Consider the following 9,384-nt stretch of genomic DNA (forward strand, 5'->3'; position numbering starts at 1 on the left):
ACTTGTTAATTTTAGCCATTCTGACTGGTGTGAGGTGGTATCTCATTGTGGTTTTGATTTGTATTTCCCTGATGCCGAGTGATGTGGAGCATTTTTTTCATGTGTGTGTTGGCCATCTGGATGTCTTCTTTGCAGAAATGTCTGTTCATGTTTTCTGCCCATTTCTTGATTGGATTATTTGTTCTTTGGGTTTTGAGTTTGATAAATTCTTTATAGATTTTGGACACTAACCCTTTATCTGATATGTCATTTGCAAATATCTTCTCCCATTCTGCCAGTTGTCTTTTGGTTTTGTGAACTGTTTCCTTTGCTGTGCAAAAGCTTCTGATCTTGATAAAATCTCAATAGTTCATTTTTCTCTTGCTTCCCTTGCCTTTGGCAATATTCCTAGGAAGAGGTTGCTGCAGCTGAGGTTGAAGAAATTGCTGCCTGTGTTCTCCTCAAGGATTCTACACTTGATCTTAGCCAAAAGGCCGAGAAGCGATCTCTCCTCAAGGATTCTGATGGATTCCTTTCTCACACTGAGGTCCTTCATCCATTTTGAGTCTATTTTTATGTGTGGTGTAAGGAAATGGTCCAATTTCATTGTTCTGCATGTGGCTGTCCAATTTTCCCAACCCCATTTATTGAAGAGGCTGTCTTTGTTCCCATTGGACATTCTTTCCTGCTTTGTCGAAGATTAGTTGAATGTAGAGTTGAGGGTCTATTTCTGGGCTCTCTATTCTGTTCCATGGATCTATGTGTCTGTTTTTGTGCCAGTACCATGCTGTCTTGATGATGACAGCTTTGTAATAGAGCTTGAAGTCCGGAATTGTGATGCCACCAACGTTGGCTTTCTTTTTCAATATCCCTTTGGCTATTCGAGGTCTTTTCTGGTTCCATATAAATTTTAGGATTTGTTCTATTTCTTTGAAAAAAAATGGGTGGGATTTTGATAGGGACTGCATTAAATGTGTAGATTGCTTTAGGTAGCATAGACATTTTCACAATATTTATTCTTCCAATCCAGGAGCATGGAACATTTTTCCATTTCTTTGTGTCTTCCTCAATTTCTTTCATGAGTACTTTATAGTTTTCTGAGTATAGATTCTTGAGCTCTTTGGTTAGGTTTATTCCTAGGTATCTTATAGTTTTGGGTGCAATTGTAAATGGGATTGACTCCTTAATTTCTCTTTCTTCTGTCTTGCTGTTGGTGTAGAGAAATGCAACTGATTTCTGTGCATTGATTTTATATCCTGTCACTTTCCTGAATTCCTGTGCAAGTTCTAGCAGTTTTGGAGTGGAATCTTTTGGGGTTTCCACATATAGTATCATGTCATCTGCGAAGAGTGATAGTTTGACTTCTTCTTTGCCAATCTGGATGCCTTTAATTTCCTTTTGTTTTCTGATTGCTGAGGCTAGGACTTCTAGTACTATGTTGAATAGCAGTGGTTATAATGGACATCCATGCTGTGTTCCTGACCTTAGTGGAAAAGCTTTCAGTTTTTCTCCATTGAGAATGATATTTGCAGTGGGTTTTTCATAGATGGATTTAATAATATTGAGGTATGTGCCCTCTATCCCTACACTTTGAAGAGGGATGGGATCAGGAAGGGATGCTGTACTTTGTCAAATGCTTTTTCAGCATCTATTGAGAGTATCATATGGTTCTTGTTCTTTCTTTTATTAATGTGTTTTATCACATTGATTGATTTGCAGATGTTGAACCAACCTTGCATCCCTGGAATAAATCCCACTTAGTCATAGTGAATAATCCTTTTAATGTACTGTTGAATCCTATTGGGCAGTATTTTGGTGAGAATTTTCGCATCTGTGTTCATCAAGGATATTGGTCTATAGCTCTCTTTTTTGATGGGATCCTTGTTTGGTTTTGGGATCAAGGTGATGCTGGCCTCATAAAATGAGTTTGGAAGTTTTCCTTCCATTGCTATTTTTTGGAACAGTTTCAGGAGAATAGGAGTTAGTTCTTTTTTAAATGTTTGGTAGAATTCCCCCAGGAAGCCATCTTGCCCTGGGATTTTGTTTGTTTGGAGATTTTTGATGACTGTTTCAATCTCCTTACTGGTTATGGGTCTGTTCAAGTTTTCTATTTCTTCCTGATTTTTTTGTGGTAATTTATATGTCTAGAAATGCATCCATTTCTTCCAGATTGTCAAATTTGTTGGCATAGAGTTGCTCATACTATGTTTGTATTTCTTTGGTGTTAGTTGTGATCTCTCCTCTTTCATTCATGATTTTACTTATTTGGGTCCTTTCTCTTTTCTTTTTGATAAGTCTGGCCCGGGGTTTATCGATCTTATTAATTCTTTCAAAGAACCAGCTCCTAGTTTCATTGATTTGTTCTATTGTTTTTTTGGTTTCTATTTCATTGATTTCTGCTCTGATCTTTATGATTTCTCTTCTCCTGCTGGGTTTAGGGTTTCTTTCTTGTTCTTTCTCCAGGTCCTTTAGGTGTAGGGTTAAGTAGTGTACCTGAGACCTTTCTTGTTTCTTGAGAAAGGCTTGTACCGCTATATATTTTCCTCTCAGGATTGCCTTTGTTGTATCTCACAGATTTTGAACCATTGTGTTTTCATTATCATTTGTTTCCATGAATTTTTTCAATTCTTCTTTAATTTCCCGGTTAACCCATTCATTCTTTAGTAGGATGCTGTTTAGTCTCCATGTATTTGGGTTCTTTCCAAATTTCCTCTTGTGATTGAGTTCTAGCTTCAGAGCATTGTGGTCTGTAAATATGCAGGGAATGATCCCAATCTTTTGATACTGGTTGAGACCTGATTTAGGACCGAGGATGTGGTCTATTCTGGAGAATGTTCCATGTGGACTAGAGAAGAATGTGTATTCTGCTGCTTTGGGATGAAATGTTCTAAATATATCTGTGATGTCCATCTGGTCCAGTGTATCATTTAAGGTCTTTATTTCCTTGTTGATCTTTTCCTTAGATGATCTGTCCATTTCAGTGAGGGGGAGTGTTAAAGTCCCCTACTATTATTGTATTATTGTTGATGTGTTTCTTTGATTTTGTTATTAATTGGTTTATATAGTTGGATGCTCCCACGTTAGGGGCATAGATATTTAAACTTGTTAGATCTTCTTGTTGGACAGATCCTTTGAGTATGATATAGTATCCTTCTTCATCTGTTATTATAGTCTTTGGATTAAAATCTAATTGATCTGATGTAAGTATTGCCACTCCTGCTTTCTTCTGATGTCCATTAGTATGGTAAATTGCTTTCCACCCCCTCACTTCTAATCTGGAGGTGTCTTCAGGTTTAAAATGAGTTTCTTGAAGGCAACATATAGATGGGTTTTGTTTTTTAATCCATTCTGATACCCTGTGTCTTTTTTTTTTTATAAACATGTATTTTTATCCCCAGGGGTACAGGTCTGTGAATCGCCAGGTTTACACACTTCACAGCACTCACCAAAGCACATACCCTCCCCAATGTCCATAACCTCACCCCCCTTCTCCCAACTCCCCTCCCCCCAGCAACCCTCAGTTTGTTTTGTAAGATTAAGAATCACTTATGGTTTGTCTCCCTCCCAATCCCATCATGTTTCATTGATTCTTCTCCTACCCACTTAAGCCCCCATGTTGCATCACCACTTCCTCATATCAGGGAGATCATATGATAGTTGTCTTTCCCTGCTTGACTTATTTCGCTAAGCATGATACGTTCTAGTTCCATCCATGTTGTCGCAAATGGCAAGATTTCATTTCTTTTGATGGCTGCATAGTATTCCATTGTGTATATATACCACATCTTCTTTATCCATTCATCTATTGATATAGATTTCAACATCTAGGTTGAAAATAGAACTACCCTATGACCCAGCAATTGCACTACTGGGTATTTACCCTAAAGATACAAACGTAGTGATCCAAAGGGGCACGTGCACCCGAATGTTTATAGCAGCAATGTCCACAATAGCCAAACTATGGAAAGAACCCTGTGTCTTTTGATTGGGGCATTTAGCCCATTTACATTCAGGGTAACTATTGAGAGGTATGAATTTAGTGCCATTGTATTGCTTGTAAGGTGACTGTTACTGTATATTGATTCTGTTCCTTCTGATCTACTACTTTTAGGCTCTCTCTTTGCTTAGAGGACCCCTTTCAATATTTCCTATAGAGCTGGTTTGGTGTTTGCAAATTCTTTCAATTTTTGTTTGTCCAGGAAGCTTTTAATATTTCCTTCTATTTTCAATGATAACCTAGCTGGATGTAGTATTATTGGCTGCATGTTTTTCTTGTTTAGTGCTCTGAATATATCATGCCAGTTCTCTCTGGCCTGCCAGGTCTCTGTGGATAAGTCTGCTGCCAATCTATTATTTTTACCATTGTATGTTACAGACTTCTTTTCCTGGGCTGCTTTTAGGATTTTCTCTTTGTCACTAAGACTTGTATATTTTACTATTAGGTGACGTAGTGTGGAACTATTCTTATTGATTTTGAGGGGGATTCTCTGCACCTCCTGGATTTTGATGCTTGTTCCCTTGGCCATTTAAGGGAAATCCTCTATAATAATTCTCTCCAATATACCTTCTGATCCCCTCTCTCTTTCTTCTTCTGGAATCCCAATTATTATAATGTTGTTTCATCTTATGGTGTCACTTATCTCTCAAATTCTCCCCTCATGGTCCAGTAGCTGTTTCTCCCTCTTTTGCTTAGCTTCTTTATTCTCTGTCATTTGGTCTTCTATATTGCTAATTCTTTCTTCTGCCTCATTTATCCTAGCTGTGAGAGACTCCATTTTTGATTGCACCTCATTAATAGCTTTTTTTATTTCAGCTTGGTTAGATTTTGGTTCTTTTATTTCTCCAGAAAGGGCTTTTTATATCTCCCGAGAGGGTTTCTCTAATATCTTCCATGCCTCTCTCAAGCCCGGCTAGAACCTTGAGAATTGTCATTCTGAACTCTAGATCTGACATATTACCAATGTCTGTATTGATTAGGTCCCTAGCTTCGGTACTGCCTCTTGTTCTTTTTTTTGTGTGTGTGAATTTTTCTGCCTTATCATTTTGTCCAGATAAGAGTATATGAAGGAGCAAGTAAAATGCTAAAAGGGTGGCAACAACCTCAGGAAAATATGCTTTAACCAAATCAGAAAAGATCCCAAATTGTGTGTGTGGGGGGAGGTTACAAAAAGAGGTTCAAAAAAAAAAAAGAAACAATTAAAAAAAGAAAACGAATAAAGAAAAAATATAAAAAAGAAAAATATATATTAGATAAACTAGTTAAGAAACGTTAAAAAAAGAAAAGGGTAAAAGTTTAAAAAAATTAGCAGAAGAAGAGAAAAAAAATTGAAAAAGAAAAAAAATTAAATTAACTGTGAGACTAAAGAATCATGGGGAGAAAGCCATGAGTTCCGTGTTTTGCTTTCTCCTCCTCTGGGATTCTGCTGCTCTCCTTGGTATTGAAACTGAACTCCTTGGTAGGTGAACTTGGTCCTGGCTGGATTTCTTGTTGATCTTCTCTGGGAGGGGCCTGTTGTAGTGATTCTCAAGCATCTTTGCCTCAGGCGGAATTACACTGCCCTTACCAGGAACCGGGCTGAGTAATCCACTCAGGTTTGCTTTCGGGGGCTTTTGTTCCCTGAGCGCTTTCTGTAGAGTTCCAGAGGATGGGAATGAAAATGGTGGTCTCCTAGGCTCCAGCACGGAGGAGCCGAGAGCTCGGGGCCCCACTCCTCACTGCGCCTCAGACAATGGTGCCCATTTACTCCCATCTGCCTGGCCTCCGGCTGCGCTCGAGCTCCTGGAGCCTGCAACCAGTTCAAGGTAACCCCGAGCTGTGAGCTCACTCCTCGGCTCTGTCTCTGTAGCCAGCTTCCCCGTTCTAATACCTGCAATCTCTGCGACACTCAGACACCCCTGATACTTTTGTGACCCTGCGGGACCTGAGGCCACGCTGGCCCCACGTGGGCTTCACCCTGGTTGAGCCTCTGGAGCGATGTCATTCAGCGGAACAGACTTTTAAAAGTCCCGATTTTGTGCTCCATTGCTCCACCACTTGCCGGGAAGCCAGCCCCTCCTCCCGCAGTCTATCTTTCCATCACTTTGGATTCACTTCTCCGCCAGTCCTACCTTTCAGAAAGTGGTGGATTTTCTGTTTCTAGAATTGCTGTTCTTCTTCTCTTTGATCTCCTGTTGGATTTGTAGGTGTTTGCAATGTTTAGATAAGCTAGCGATTTAGCTGATCTCCTGCTACCTGAAGTAGTCTCAGCCTGCTACTTCTCCGCCATCTTGACTCCACCCCCTTACATTTCACCTTTCTTAATTCAAGCATTCATCGCTATGTACTTCCCCTCTTAGAACTGCTTTTGCTGTATCCCTAAGTTTTGACATGTTATATTTGAATTTTATTGGTCTCAAAAATACTTTAGTTTCTGTTTTTGATATCTTCTTGATCCATTGTTCAATAGCATGTTGGTGCTCAGTAGCATGGTGTTCAGTAGCATGTTGTTTTCTCTGCACATATTTGTGAATTTTCCAGTTTTCTTCTTGTACTTGATTTCTAGTTTTATACCACAGGAAAAGATGCTCAATATGATTTTAATCTCTTTAAATTTAATAAGACTTATTTTGTGGTTTAACATATGAAGTGTTCTGGAGCATGTTTCATTTGTACTCTGGAAGAGTATATATTCTGCTTCTTTTGGATCAAATATTCTGCAAACATCTCTTAAGCCCATTTGTTCTAACATGTAGTAGTTTCAGTCCCACATGTTGATATTAATATTCTGTCTGGTCTATCTAGTGTTTAAAATGGGTTAGCAAGTTTTGCTACTGTTATTGTATTGCTCTTTCTCCCTTTGAGTCTGTTAATAATTCCTTGATGAATTTAGATGTTCCTAAGTTGGGTGCATAAATACTTGCAAATGTTTTATCCTCTTGTTGAATTGACCCCTTATTCTTATATAATGATCTCTGTGTCCTATTAAATCCTTTTTAATAAAGACATCTGAACCGTCTTTCTTTTGATTTCAATTTACATAGAATTTATTTTTCCACCCCTTCATTTTTAGTCTTTGTGTGTGTATCTTTAAAGCTCTAGAAAGTCTCTTGTAGGCAGCATATACTTCGATCTTATTTTTTTTAATCCATTCAGTCACTCAACATGTTTGATTGGAGAATTTAGTCCTTTAATATTTAACGTATTAACACGTGTGGGTTAATGCTGCATTTTGTCCATTTTTTTTTTGCCATGTTTTGTAATTCATTTGTTTCTTGATCTCTTGCTCTCTCCCTTTCTATTTGATGATTTCATGTAGTAGTATATTTAGATTCCATTGTCCCTATCTTTTGTGGATTTACTATAGGTATGGATGTGTGATTACCACAAGGCTTACATAAAACACATTATGACGGTCTACTTTAAACTGGTAAAAACTTAAGCTCAAATGTATTTTAAAACTATATAAGAAATTTAAAAAATAAAAAAAAATTTTAAAACTACATTAGTACATTTTATATTGTTAATGCAACAATTTATATCTTTTTATCATGTGTACCCATTACCATATTATTGTAATCATTTTATTTTTACTTTTGTCTGTAACTCTCATTTTACATTTTAAGTGATATACCTCCATTTTCACCATATAAGAATATTCCAAATTTAATTTACCTTTCCAATGAGATTTTATTTTCATATGGTTTCTTCTTACTAATTGGTGACATCTTGTTTTTGCTTGAAGTCCTCCTTTACATTTTTTGTAAAGGCAATCTAGTGGTGATGAATTCATTAGGTTTGTGTGTCTGGAAACTCTCCTTCAAATATGAAGGACGATTTATCTGGGTAGACAATTCTTGATTGGCAGGTTTTCTTCTTTCAGCACTTTGAATATAGTGTGCCACACCACTGGCCTGGAAAGCTTCTGCTGACCTATCTACTGATAATTTAATGGAGGTTTCCTTGTACATAAAAGTTGTTTTTCTCTTGCTGCTTTAAAGTTTAACTCCTCGTCTTTAATTTGTGACATTTTATTTGTAATATATGTCAGTGTGGTTCTCTTTGGATTCGTATTAATTACTTAGAATACTCTGGGCTTCCTGGATATAGATATCTGCTTCTTTTCCTAGGTTAGGGAAATTCTCAGCCATAATTTCTTGAAATAAGTGCCCTCCCACCCCGCCCAATCTTTGGGGCCTCTATAATGCAAACATTGGTCTGCTTGATGGTAGCCTATAAATCCCTTAAGCTATATTCACTCTATTTCATTCTTTATCTGACTGCTCCTCTGATTGGAGCATCCATCACTTCCACTGTCCTACCTATGATTTCATTGGTTCTTTCTTTCATTTCATCTGGTATGCTGCTGACCCTTTCTATTGAATTTTACAGTTCACTTAATTCATTCCTCAGTGCTGTGATTTCTGTTGGTAATTTCTTATATTTTCTATCTCTGTTGAAATTCTCACTTGTTTCTTCATTGCTCTCCTAACATTGGTAACCATCTTTATGCCCATAATCTGAACTCTTTATCAGATAAATCATTTATCTCTGTGTCAATAAAATCTCTTTATGGGGTTCTACCTGTTCTTTTGTTTAAAACATATTTCTTTCTTTCACTTTCCTTCTCTGTGTTGATTTCTGTGCATTAGATAAACAAGCCTCCTCTCCGAGTCTTGAAGGAATAGTCTCATGCAAGATATAAAACATATTGTCCAGTTGGGCCCTAGGTCATGATTGTTTCTCAAACCTCTCTGATTGTCCAAATGGCTTTCTTTGTTCTTAGTGGCTCCCCATTGTTGAGGTTGTGCCACGATTTGTCAGTGTCTCAGAATGGAGGATCTCAGCCAGCACCTACATGCAGGGTGACTGGAAGTCAGATACTCAAGAAGCATTTCTAAAGTGGACAGGTGGGCCTCTTTCAGGGAAATACTGGGAAATGGGTGTTTCTATCTATGCCCTCTGCAGTAAGCCTGTGGTGAGGTGGGGGACAGCCAACTAAGGATTGTTTCATTGTTTGCCACACTCCTGTGGGATCCATGAATGCAAGTCCCACTAGTCAAGAGAGTCAGGCTATCAAGGGAAGTATCTTCAAGTCAGGACCCATAAAATCCAGAACATCAGATATTAGCACATTCTCCCTTCTAAGACATAGCAATAACCTAGAATGGGGCAGAGGGAGAGCACAGAAATAGTGCCTACAGCCTCCCCAGTCTCCAGAGAATGTGGCAGTTCACCCATAGGTGTGTATTAAATTAGACCTTTATGATATAACTTGTATAATATGCATATAGGATCCTTTCAAAAAAAAAAGACTAGAAGTTGAGTGTTTCTGACTGCTGCATCTGCGCTAAGTTCTGGATGATATATAGTTCAGAACTCTTTCTATGTTTGCTATCATCTTGTGGGTCTCATGGATGTAGGTCCAG

Source organism: Mustela lutreola, chromosome 1 (genome assembly GCF_030435805.1).
Source record: "Mustela lutreola isolate mMusLut2 chromosome 1, mMusLut2.pri, whole genome shotgun sequence".
Classification (NCBI taxonomy): domain Eukaryota; kingdom Metazoa; phylum Chordata; class Mammalia; order Carnivora; family Mustelidae; genus Mustela; species Mustela lutreola.